This window comes from Ictidomys tridecemlineatus, chromosome 5 (genome assembly GCF_052094955.1).
Source record: "Ictidomys tridecemlineatus isolate mIctTri1 chromosome 5, mIctTri1.hap1, whole genome shotgun sequence".
Lineage (NCBI taxonomy): Eukaryota > Metazoa > Chordata > Mammalia > Rodentia > Sciuridae > Ictidomys > Ictidomys tridecemlineatus.
Window position 1 is genome coordinate 145,749,732 of NC_135481.1, and position 14,007 is coordinate 145,763,738.

Consider the following 14,007-nt stretch of genomic DNA (forward strand, 5'->3'; position numbering starts at 1 on the left):
GAACTTGGTCGTAAATTTTAAAAAAAAAGATTTTGAAGAAAGAAATTTTTTGCTCAATGAGAACTATTGCTCCACAAATTGTTTCCAGTACCTCTGAGAGCCAAAAGTTCTTCTGATAACTGAAAGAGTAAAAATATCATTGTCTTTAATATTTGAAATTTCACATATTTTTTAAAGGGAAGGTGTGCTCATTTGATTCATGCTTTTCTTCCACAGAGAACAATATTTGGTTTGCATACATTGCCTATATTAATTTATTATTTAAGGATATTTTGCATCCTTAAATAACAGCTAGGAAAAATTGTTATTCTTTCCAGACAGAAATGGGAAGCTTATAAACACAACGATAAAGGCTTAATCTCTGATATGGCTTACATATATTGGTTTACAGCTATATTGAGTCCAGTTAGACTGATTTTTTTTTCTTTCCTAATATGAAACTTGATGCTGGGAAATCTGATAAGTGAGTTTCATTTCCCTGGAAATTTATTGCTTCTATATCCAAGTGCAAAGAAATATCACAAGTAAAAACAATGAGGAGTCTGTAAGGACAGCATTAATGAGGGCCACTCTATTCTCACAGAGATTCTGCCGTGGGGGGGGGGGGTATTTCAACTATTAAAATTGCAAGACATGCTATTCCTTTTTTAATCGATCATCATTCCCTTTTGGCTGACTGGTGTAATAGCAAATCAGCATGTTCTCTAGCATGTGAGATCAAGAAGGTGACCACTGTAAGTGAGGAGAGGGAGTCGGTGTGCCATTTCCATGGTACTTGGGCAGAGAAGCAGTTGAGTACCTTTGGTGAGGCAGCGCCAGCCCTGGCAGCCCTGCTGACCAGCACGTCTCCTCTGTGCCCTATCAACCCACAGCTCTGCCCCGGAGCCCCGGCCCCTTCTCATTCCTGCAGTGTGCTTTGCATGTTCTGTTCACCACTCCATTGCCTCTGCCCAGTGCCTGCCATATTACAGATGGGATGACAGAAGCTCCAGAACTTTTTAGAGAGCAAACAGTTTCATTACATTAATTAAGTCAATGACTAAATTGTCAAGCAACTGTAAAAGGCTAGATATCATGGAGCCACACCATAATGATGTTAGTGATATTTATTGAGTGTCCTCTGTATGCTAGATTCTGCACATGTGGTATCTGAGTGTATACTGACAGGGGATCCAAGAGGGATGTTGGATGATGACTAGGAAGTGCAGAGGCTTACTCAAGATGTGACCACCACTGAGACTGGAGTTGGGGTGTTAGGAGATTTCCTTCATTCGCCTGACTATGAAGTTGATACAGGTTTTTTTTTGTTTAATTTTGTCTTGCATTTTTAAACTAAATTGTGGTTGTTGATTTCAAGATGCTTAGGCTCCCAATTTGAAATTGTTAAAAATGATAAATAATGGGCTATCTGGCATACATGGTAGGTGATATATATTAGTAAGGTTGAAGCTCTCTTGATGGGGAAGAAAGTCTCTGTCTGTTAGATATGTCAGGGGATCCACTATGAACAACAGGAGTGGCACAGACTGGTTGTGACAAGGTATAGGATGAAAGTATTCTGGGGCGGGGGGGGGGTAGAGACAGAATTGTGGTCACCTTGAGAAAATTTGCATACTTGCATATACACACATAAAATGGAATATAGAGACATGTTATGTGGAATCAAAGAAAATAACTCAGTCTCAGGGCTGGGGATATAGCTCATTTGGTAGAGTGCTTCCCTTGCATACACAAGGCCCTGGGTTCAATACCAAGCACCACCAAAAAAATAAAAGTAGGAAATAACTCAGTCTCATTGAATATATTTTTTTTTCCTTTAAGACAGTATCTTTTTGAATTGAATAAAATTAGGCAAGCTTCTGCAATGCAGGACTTCTCAGTACCTTTAAAATACAAAATGAATAACTTAGAGTAACTTAGTATTTCCCAAACAAATTTGATCTCAGAAATTTAATCTGTTCCCACCACACCCCACAATACTTTCATCCTGTCAGGATAATTTTATAAACACAATGTAGCAAATGCTAGGAGAGGAAGTAAAATTAGAATATGTTTACAGGAACCTTTAGATTTAGGTAGTAGATTAAGACAGACTATCCTCTGTAGGCAATGAAAAGACACCAAGACTCTTTGCAAGAGGAGATGATTTCTTCTGTTATGTTAATGATATTTCCAATCTCCAGGGTTGAGACAGCAAGAGTAGCATATTCTCAAACACTGTGGGGCAAAACTTGTCAAAACAAATACTATACACTTCCTTGTTGTTTCAGATCGTCAGCAAGCATGTGCTTTGTGGTACTGAGTTGCTGGAATTCATCCAGACACTGTGGTTGGAAATAATCCACGCTTTACAGGTTTTAGGGAGTACTGGGCTGATATTTTAATCTTGCTGAGTATTCAGGAGAGCAAATAAAAGGAGCTGGTGTAGATGGGTAATCAAAGCCTCTTGCAGGTTTTCAAGCACATATGGCATCTCACAAGAAGGAAGCAGAAAGTGTGAACCCAGAAGAGAACCAGGGCTCATTTGGGGAATACTCAGAGACTTGTTGCCCCGAAGGTTTGGAAGGTTCCAGACTGCTCCCCAGAAGATAATTTTCTAAACATTGCACTTTCCAGGTTAGATTTCTAAGGGCTTTCAAGAGAATAGAAATGCAGCGTAGGATTTTATCCTAATGATCTTACCAGATACAACACTGTATTGATGCTTAGGCACCCCCTGGACAGCAAAGGCTCTGTCTGTGCCACCCACTCTTCTAAGTACCTCCAACATATCTGAAAACGCAGTTCTGAACATGACCTCAGAGTAAAGCTATATCATCACCTTTGTATTAGTAATTACACAAGTCCAAAGGGTTGAATTGCTTGCTAAGATTTTACAGTGTGGTTGGTTAGAGTTAGCTGGACTTGACTGCAATCAGGAATAGCTGGGGCTGGACCTTGTGAGCTAGCCTTGAACTTGGATGGTTTGATGTGGGTACCTTCCCCTCAATTATACTGCTATCCAGCCATGTGCTGGTTAAGGACATGGTTTACAAATACATCCCTTTCATTTCTACTTCTGTCACATGACATCCATAAAAATAAACAGATTTATTTATCTACTAATGCACTATATTGCTCATTTGTTTATCTCATTTAATTCTTGCAACTATTCTACAAGGCAGGCAGACAATTTAGCCCCATTAAATATGTGAAAAAAAAACTAAAGCATGGAAGTGTTCCTTCCTATGGCCAAGCTCACAGGACTAGTAAAAGGTAATTCTCGAATACAAGCCTGGGTCCAACTCCAGACAGAGTAGTCATTATTACTTATTCTATTCAATTGTACCCTCTGGAAATCTGTATATTTGATACATTACAGACGAAAATCACAGATCACATCTTGCATTGGTGGCTGTAGATTTCTTTCCTCCAATTAGAGAAATATATGGAAAAATAGTTAATGGTTCACAGAACCCAGAGCATTGGTGAACCAGGCAGGTATATCTATTGTTCACCCACAAAACTCATTATGGCCTTTAAAAATTGTTCTTTTTTTTCATTCTCTTCTTTCAAAAATAAAGTTCCAAATAAACAAGAATTATACATGAATGTTTTTCCTGAAAGTCAAACACTAATGAGTCTCAATTGCCCTATTTGTAGTATTTTTTTTACCTGTATTGATCAAGGCAATTGAAAGAAAATAGATGTGCAAGAATGGCAGGTTATATATAATAATATACTACTTGAGAACTTTAAAAATTGAAAGTTGGAAACATCACAATCAAAATGAAAGCTTCTTACACCCAAATGATTTCTTATGTTGTCATTTTTCTTTGAAGAAATAAATTGAATATTTCTTTACGAACTCTTTGCTACAAAAGGAATTGCTAAGTCAATACTGTGTGTAATTTATCTCTTGAATTAAACATTTCAACGATTTGTAATGAGGTCTCTCAATTTTCTCATGTCCTTGACAGAGTTTTCTCCAAATCATTTAAAATATGGGTATGGTGTTCTCAGATTATGATTTTCCCATCTATAATAAGGATAACATCATAAGTCAATATTTCCCAATTTTTTTTTAAAAAAAAGCTATTATTAAGTAAAATGTAATATTTTTTTTTGTCCTCCACAGATATTTTATTCCTAAGTACATTAGGAAAACTGTTGGGTGCCAGCAAAGGCTTTTACATACTGCAAAACTTCTCAAAGTCCCTTATGAGAGAGTTTTGTGACTCGCAGAGTGATAGTTGCCAAATTTTGAAACTCATCTCTAGAATACATATTTTTTGGTACCAGGGATTGAACCCTGAGGCACTTAAACTACTGAGCCATATTCCCAGCCCTTTATATTTGTTTATTTGTTTGTTTATTTATTTATTTGTTGGCTGGAACAGGGCCTATGTTCCTTAGATCTCAGTTGCGATGCTGGCTCTCAAGGTAGGATCTCCTGCCACAGCCTCCCTGGCCACTATGATTATAGGTATGCACCACCACACCCTGCTAGAATCATTTTAATATGTAGTATCTATTAACAGTTTATACATTACCTATGTTTTAGAATTATCTCTACAAATGTTTGGTAGCAACTGTTCCTAGTTATATAATTTTAAGAGTAATGGAGGTAAATATGATTTGTGTTTGGGTTTGGCAAGTACTATAAAATAAGTCATCTCAAGAAAGACAATTATGTTCAATACATACAATTGAACACAGCTGCAGTCTATTCTCTACACAAAGGTTTACATACAAACTCCAGGGGAATATGCACTATTCAAACGTTCAAGTGACAGTGTCTATTTGGACTTAGAAAGTGCACAGATCTATAAGATTTTATGCAGAAACTCTGAGAAATTTAAGAAGGGGATTAACTGCTTCTAAAATTGTTGAAAGGGCTGGAGGAGCAAGCTCTCTCAGCAGGGATTTGAGGAATGGTTCCAAGCACTCTAAAAACATGTTGTGCCAGGAAAGCTACAAATTTCTGCAGGAATCAGGAAGGTGGCAATTTGGGGAGTTGCCTTTGGAAATATGGTAGCCAATTGCACCCAATGAAAACTACCATCTAGGAATCTAGAAGCTGCCACCATTACCTCTGCTGTACCTGTGGTTGGACACCACAGAAGCTGAACTCTGACAGCATCAAGATTATGGCATGTAAAACGACTACATCACCTTCACTTTTCTTTAACTTGGCTTTGTCAGAAGAACCAAAAGCTTCAAGAATTTCCCTCTACCTAGGAATATGCTTCCAAGTTTTTAAAAATTGTTTTTCATTTGTTGGACCTAATTTGTATGCAGGAAGGTCAGAAACATAGTTTTTAGCTTTTCAAGCTCTAATTCAGAGAGACACATTACCAAGAGTTAATAAGAAAAGTGGAGGGCCATTTTTAACTTAGTCAATGAGTTCAATGCATGACAAATTCAGTTCTGGATGGTGCTTGCCAATGGAACTGGGAAATCCATGTGTTGCTTCCTATGATGGCAAAGGAACCCTTAGATCAGCCCCTGTTTAAGCAGAGAGGTTACCGCTAAATAGATGGTGGTAATGAGATTCTTGAGTAATAATGGGACATTAAAACTCATGCTACCAGGAGAGCTCTGCATTATTGGAAAATAGATATATCTGGTGAAACATTTGTAATTTCTCAGAAATTCTATGATTTTTATGGCTTATGTTAAAATAGCACTGAGAACAAAATATGGAAGGGGAACATTTAAAAAGAATAATACTTTTGAGAAGGAAATTTTTTGAGATGTTTTTGGTAGTAGAAATAACCAATTGAGAGATAGAAATGGAAGTGTGTTTTATGGTCCAGACTGTCCCTGGTTGGACAACACAGGAAAATATATATACACACACACACATATATATATATATATATATATATGTCTTAGAACACATTTTAACTTAAAGTAAATTATGCTGACTTTTCTCACTGATCTTTGGAGATCAGTCTTCTCTGTTTCTTTTCATATGATTTTCACTTTTTTGTTTCCTACTTGAATTGTTTGCTTACCAAGTCAATTATGTTTGTTTCCAAACGTTTTTACACCAGTTGAATTTGCTTATCCTCCAACTAATTTATAGATTTAATCAAAACTCACCACTCTTTTGCAAAACATGTTGATGAATGAAATCAACATTCAGAAACTTTTAAAAATTTTGCACTGTAATGTTGGCATAAAGTGTAACCCTACTCTTCCTATAATTCTTAGTTTCAATGTTTGTAAGTGCAGAAAGAACTTTACACTAGTAAACAAAAGAGAGGGACATCTTTTCTAATTTTTAAAAATTGTACTTAAAAATACAACATGAAATTTAAAATCTTAGCCATTTTAAATGTATAGTATTACTTAAATAATTAAATAAATTCAATAGTTAAATATGTAGTATTAATGACATGTACTTGCTGTGCAATAGATTTCTGGAACATTTTCAGCTTATAAACCTAGAACAATATGTTCTTTTCTACTCCCCCTAAGCCTCTGACAACCTTCCTTCTGCTTTCTTTTCTTTTTTTTTTTTCAGAGCTTGACTCTTTCAGATACTTCTTACAACTGAAATGATGCAATATTTGTATTTATGCCAGTGGCTTATTTCACTTAGCTTAATGTCCTAAAAGTTCATTTACAGTTTAGAATATGATAGAAATTCCATCTTTTTAAAGGTAGGATAATGTTTGGTTTTGTATATATACATTGCTTTTTCTTTCATCCATATATCTGTGATAAACTGTTGTTTCTTCTACCTCTTGGCTATTGCAAAAATACTCCAATGAATAAGGACATGCAAATATCTCTTTTAAATTCTGTTTTCAGTTCTTTTGAATAACACACCACCGGGAGTGGAATTGCAGGATTATATAATGATTCTGTGTTAATTTTTTGAGAAAACCTCATTTTGTTTGCCATAGCAGGAGCACCATTTACACTCCCATCAACAGTGCACAACGGATCTAATTTCTCCAAAGCTTCAACAATATTTTTGTTGTTATATTTTCTTGTTTTATTTGTTTGAATAATGGCATGTTAATAGGTAATATCTTGTTCCAATTTTGATTTACATTTCCCTAATGATTAGTAATGTTGAATATCCATTCATATCCTCACTGGGCATTTCTATGTCTCCTTTAAAGAAATGTCTGCTAACTCCTTTGCCCATTTTTAATTGAATTACTTTTGCTGTGGAGTGGTAGGAATTCTTTATTATGTAATTTCAATGCTAACCCTTTTTTCATATTTGCAGTTTACAAGTATTTTCCACAGTTTGCCTTTTTGCCCTGTTGATTTTTTTCCTTTGCTGAACCTAAGTGTTCTAAATTCCATGGTCTCATTTGTCTATTTTTCTTATGATGTCAGTTCTTTTGGTGTCATATCCAAGAAAACATTGCTAAGGCCAAAGTCAAGGAGCCTTTCTCTTATGTTTTCTAGTAGGAGTTTTTGTGGTTTCAGTTCTCACATTTAGATCTTTAATTCATTTGGTGATAATTTTTATATATTGTGTAAGGTAAGTGTTCCATTTCATTTTTTTTCATATGGATATACAACTTTTATTTTGCATGAAGGCACATATAGTACTACTTATTGTGAAAGGTTAATAATCTTGAGAACTGTTTGCTAATCTTGTTCCCAGAATGTGCTGTTCCCAACTGCCAAACTGTAGAATGTATTCCCTTACCTGGTTGCATACAAACCGTCCACTTGCCCTGACCCGTCAATGAACTTCCCTCCCTGCCCTCTCCGAGGAAAGTATATAGGCTCTGCTTAAGCTGTTCTCGGGGCTCTTTGCTCTATTCAAGTGAGCTCTGAGCCCCAGAATGCTGGACCCCCAATAAACCCTTTGCTGTTGCATGAGACAGTCTCTTGGTGGTCTCTTCCTCCAATGCTCGCCTGACCTTTACATCTGGAGGTTCCACCGAGATCTGGCAGCAGCGGCGAAAGACCCCCAATGGGCTCCTCTCGGGGTAAGTAAGGCGCCTCTTTCTGGTTTCTGGTTTCAGGTTTCAGGTTTCAGGTTAGGGATTGGCAAAATGGCTGTTGGTGAAGAGTGTGAGCTCTCTCTGATGGTGGCTGACAGACATGTCACAGAGCCACAGGCCACGTCCCTGGGGGACGCCCCAGAGGACTCAGTGATATTTTGTTTCGGATTCGGTATTGCCAGCCGATCGGGTTTTGCTGACTACTCAGTCCTGGTCTCAGTGTTAGACATCTATTGCCTGTCTTTATTGTCTTGTCTTGTCTGTGTCGTGTGTCGTTGCTTTCACTGTTTGTGTATCTTTCATTATGGGACAGAGCACTTCAACACCTCTGTCCCTGACCCTTGATCACTGGACCGAAGTCCACTTAAGGGCTCAGAATCTTTCTTTTTCAGTAAAACGCTGGACCTGGCAAACTCTCTGTGCCTCAGAATGGCCCACCTTGGGAGTCGGATGGCCCCCAGAAGGATCTTTCTACTTCCCACTAATTCAAAAAGTCAGAGATATTGTCTTTGTCTTTCAGCCGGGGCCACATAGCCATCCAGATCAAAAGCCGTATATCTTAACTTGGCAGAACCTCTGCGAATCTCCTCCTCCATGGGTGAAGTCTTTCCTTCTCCCTGCCCCCACTCCTACTCCTTCCCCCACGATTCTATCTCTCAAACCCTCTGCTCCTCCTCCTCCTCCTCCTCCACCCTCTGTTCTCCCTGAGTCTCAATATTTGACTCTACTGGACTCTCCTCCCTCTCCTTATCCCCTGCCCTCATCCCCCAACCCCCAACACCTTCTAAGTAATTCCCCTGCTGCTGACTCAGCCTCTCCGCCATTGGAGGAAGCTGAGCCGGCCCAGGGCCCTCCAGATGACTCCCCCACAGCACACACAGCCCCTCCTCCCCTGGAGGGAGCTGGCCTGGTTAAAGGAACTCGCCGGTGGCGAATGATTAAAAACCCTGAAGCCCCGTGATACTCCCCCTCCGTCCCTATGGGCCAATGATTGACAACGGCCATGGGGAGAAATGCAAGCCTACCGGTATTGGCCTTTCTCCTCTTCAGACCTATATAACTGGAAAAATAACAATCCCCCTTTTCCGAGGACCCCACCCGGCTCACAGATCTGGTTGAGTCATTGATGTTTTCACACCAGCCTACTTGGGATGACTGCCAACAACTCCTAGGCACTCTCTTCATGACAGAGGAACCAGATGGGCGCCCGACACAACTTCCCAACATAATCGAAGCCAACTTCCCCTTGAACCGACCCAACTGGGACCCCAACATCTTTGAAGGTAGGGAGCATCTGTCCACTTTTCGCCGGGCTCTAATAGTGGGTTTCCAAGAGGCTGCTAGGCGACTGACTAATTTGGCCAAGGTAAGAGAAATTATTCAAGGGCCTAATGAATCTCTCTCTATGTTTCTAGAGAGAATTATGGAGGCATATAGGAGACATACTCCTTTCGATCCTCAGGCAGAGGATCAAAAGGCATCCATCACGATGGCCTTTATTGGGCAAGCTGCCCTGGATATTAAAAGAAAGTTACAACGCTTAGATGGATTACAAGATATGACTTTGAGAGATTTAGTCAGAGAAGCTGAGAAGGTGTACTATAAGAGAAAAACTGAGGAAGAAAGGGAGCAAAGGGAGGATGAAAGAAGCAAAAGACAGACTAAGGCATTGACTAAGGTCCTGGTCACAACAACAAATAGGCCAGAAATTAAGAAACAGGGAGACAGGAAGAGATACCTGAGCCCACACCAGAGGCCACCCCTGGCCTCAGATCAATGTGCCTACTGTAAAGAAAAAGGACACTCCCAAAGAGTGCCCTAGAAAGAGACAGCCACACCAACCAGCCATTCTGACTCTGGAGGATGACTAAGAAAGTTGAGGCTCAAATCCCCTCCCCGAACTCAGGGTAACTTTTGAAGTGGAGGGGACCCCAGTAAACTTTGAAGTGGATACAGGGGCAGTATACTCAGCCCTTAAGCCCCCATTGGGCCCTCTATCAAATAAAAGGTTTCTAGTTCAAAGGGCTAACGGCAGTAAATATCAGGCTTGGACAACTAAGAGGACCATGGACCTGGGGAAAAGAAAAGTCCATCACTCCTTCCTAGTGATCCCAGAATGCCCGGCCCCACTGATGGGCAGAAATCTGCTCACCGAGCTCCGGGCCAGAATAACTTTTAACCCTGAAGGCCCCCAAATGGAATTTCTAAATCCTTCAGTAAAAACTGCTATACTCATTGCTTTAACTATGTCAGTAGAAGATGAACATCAACTCTTCACACCCCCCAAGACTGATCAAACAGGCAAGCTACCCCAGAAATGGATAACAGATTACCCAGATGCCTGGGCAGAAACTGCTGGGTTAGGCCTAGCCGTGAAACAACTCCAATAACAGTGGAGTTAAAAACCTCAGCCTCCTCAATTAATGTCAAACAATATCCTCTGAGCAAAGAAGCTAAAGATGGGATAAGGCCCCATATTCAGAAATATCTGGCCTTAGGGGTCCTAAGGCCCTGTCAATTGGCCTGGAACCTTCCCCTGCTACCAGTAAAAAAGCCAGGAACCGGGGACTATCGCCCCATTCATGACCTAAGAGAGATCAACAACAGAGTGCAGGACATTCTCCCCACAGTACCTAATCCATACAATCTGCTTAGCACTCTGAACCCTGAGCAAAAATGGTATACTGTTCTGGACTTAAAAGATGCTTTCTTTTGCTTGCTTCTGTATAAAGATAGTTGCTGTTTGCTTTCGAGTTGGTAGACCCAGAAACCAGAAGTCTGGTCAACTAACTTGGACCAGACTCCCACAGGGGTTCAAAAACTCCTCCACTCTCTTTGATGAAGCCCTCCACAGAGATCTCAACAACTTCAGAACTACGCACCCTGAAGTCACCCTGCTTCAATATGTGGATGACCTGCTACTGGCAGCCGACACCAAGGAAAACTGTGAGTCTGGGACCCAAGCACTATTATCCGAGCTTGCTCAACTCAGGTATAAAGCTTCTGCCAAAAAGGCCCAAATTTGCCAGCAAGAAGTAATCTTCCTGGGCTATTCCCTTAGGGGCAGTAAATGATGGCTCACTGAGCCCAGAAAACAAACCGTTGTGCAGATACCACCCCATCTAACAGGAGGGCAGATGAAGAGGCTAAATTGACAGCCCTAAATGGAGTAATCATGTTAACACTTTCCACACTGGGGGAACATAAGTCAGGAGATTTAACTATGTCAGAGCACCCGACAACTTAATATCTAAGGACACTGACACTAAACTCCTCGACTTCACTGAGCCTAGCCTGCAATTTCAGAAAGCCCTACACTACATTAAAAATGTACATCAACTCACTTACCTTGGTTCAAAGAAACTGCAGGCATTCCTGAAAGATCAAGAACAGAGTTTTCCACTAACCGACTCACAGCGAAAGGAAATAGCTGAACGGGTAACAAAAGCCTGTCAGGTCTGTCAATTGGTTAGTGCTTACCCTTCCAAGATTCCTGCAGGAAAGCACCTTCAAGGAACCAGACCAGGACAATTCTGGGAAATGGACTTTACTGAAATTAAGCCAGCAAGGTATGGACTTAAATATCTCCTATTCTTTGTAGATACATTTTCAGGATGGATTAAAGCCTTCCCCACAAAAAAAGAAATGACACAAATGGTGGTCAAGAAGATCCTGAAAGATATTTTTCCAAGATACGGCCTGCCTAAGGTAATAGGGTCTGACAATGGACCGGCGTTCATGGCCCAGGTAAGTCAGGGGTTAGCCAGGACCCTGGGGATTAATTGGAAGTTACATTGTGCTTATAGACCCCAGAGCTCAGGACAGGTAGAAAGAATGAATAGAACCATTAAAGATACCTTAACGAAATTAAGCTTAGAGACCGGCATAAAAGATTGGACTATGCTCCTGCCTTATGCACTGTTTCGTGCAAAAAAATACTCCTCCTGTTTCTTTGTGTAACCTCACCCCCTATGAAATTCTCTATGGTGCCCCTCCTCCAGTAAGGGACCTAACCCCAACTCTAAGACTTAAGGATTCCTTTCACACCCCCTTGCTTGACAGACTTAAAGCTCTTAAAAGAACCCAGCAATACCTATGAAAACAGCTGGCCACTGCCTACCAACCTGGGAACAAAAGGACTCCACACTGATATCAAGTGGGAAACTTCCTCTACATAAGACGACATCAGGTGTCATCCCTGGAACCCCCCTGGAAAGGACCATACCAGGTGCTACTTATAACTCCTACAGCAGTAAAGGTAGACGGAATCACTTCCTGGATCCATGCCTCTCATCTCAAGCCTGTGCCCTGTCCAGACACTGGCTGGAAACTGAAAAAGACTGGTAACCCTTTCAAATTGTGTACTCGCCATGTGGATAGGGCTATAGACTCTCCCCTTGACTACCAGTAGTCCTAACCCTCATCAGCCTGTTCAGCAGCGATGGCTGATCACAAATCCTACTGAACAGGAAGTATGGTCTATCTCGCATACAGCCCCCTTAGGGACCTGGTGGCCATCTCTCCACCCAGACATTTGTCAGCTGGCTATAGGTCTTTCCTATTGGGATATCCCTGATGAAGAGGATCCCACTAAAATTCCATTAAATCCCTTCCATACCATAGATAATGGAAGCAAACATTATGGATGTAGGGACACGCGAGCCAGATGCAGGTTGGCTAACCTAGATTACTATGTTTGCCCGGCGGACTATCGAAGCCACAAACAGTCATGGCTGTGTGGGGGAAAAGCCGACTTCTTCTGTAAGTCATAAGGATGTGAGCATACAGGGACTGCCTAATGGAACCCAAACTCCTCATCAAATTCAGTACACAGCATTGGCCATATTACCAATTAGATAACCAAAACCGATGGCCCCCAGAGGGGTCTCTAGATCCTCAAATTCTGCGTGAACTTTTTAACTTCTGCAAGTGCTCAAAAGGGTGGAAGGAGATTCCCCTATGTGGAGGCCTTTTCCCTCCTTCGCTCACATCCTAAATTATGCTTCTCCAATAGACCCTCACCCTCAGCCTTCTGCTCCAGACTCTCTGCTGTCACTCCTACCTCAGCAACCTGATTTCTCCCCTCCAATTACTAGATCAAAAACCCAAACCTCTGCTGGTTCTCAGACCATTGCCCCCTTGCTGAGGTAGCAGGTACTGAGGTACCCCTCCACCCACTCACTCCTCTCTTCTCCTGTCAGTACCCACACCGGGTCCCACCAGGTCCTCTTACCAGCTAACCCAAAGCTCAAACCAGCTGAGGAGAGCCCTCAGACCCCTATCCAAGGTGTAATGAAAATGGCCTTTAAAGTTGCTTTGTCATCACTGAAAACAGGTTACTAAGAATCTAAAGTCCCTCACAGGCTTTTTGGGATACTCACTCCCGTCCTCCCCCTCTGTACCAGGCCCACAGAAAAGTCTTAACTGACCTTCTCCAGAAGTCTTCACCATGGCTGACTTTAGGACTTTCGGCAAAAGAGTCCCTATGAAAGAGTTCAGTATAGATAAACTTCCTCTTTTCGTGTTGCCCTGTTCTACTTGGCCACTGGCTGGAAAAATCAGCACTCCTAAGCTAGACACCCCCTTACTAGTTTTTCACAAAATATGTGAACAAGGCCTCTGGCCTTGAGCTGGGGCTTCACAGAGATGGCTACATTTCTAAGATAAAGAAGTTACCAACTGAGCTCCATGGTAACAGCTGGCAGGGGGAGAAAAAAAAAGGGAAGAAAAAGCTCTCCCCCTCCCAGGTGTCCTTGAAAAGTTAACTTGCCCAGAACAGAGGAAAAAACAGAAACAAAAACTGCTTTTTATAAACTTCTGCAGACTGTGAACTTCTGAGCCCCTTCCCTTACATGTTTGGTATAAAATTCTGAAACTACCTAAACTTGGGGTTCAGTTAATGGATTACAAAAGAAGCAATGCCCTCTGAATCTGGTTGCAACCAAATAGGACCGTTTCCCTGTCTTCGGTACTATCTTAGGTGCCTTGCCTTGTCTGTCCCTACAACAGTATAATTCTATATACTTAAACATTGTTTATGTTTTCA

General features: G+C 41.1%; 1 protein-coding gene across 2 annotated transcripts in view; it reads right to left on the reverse strand.

Moving 5' to 3' along the window:
- Positions 1-13,631, reverse strand: part of LOC144378023 (uncharacterized) — a 107,226-nt gene extending 93,595 nt beyond the window's left edge. For both annotated transcript variants that reach the window (XR_013439475.1, XM_078051241.1), the window contains exon 1: positions 13,391-13,631. The gene's annotated coding sequence lies outside the window, so the exon portion shown is untranslated. The remainder of the gene's footprint in view (positions 1-13,390) is intronic.
- Positions 13,632-14,007: the final 376 nt, after the last annotated feature.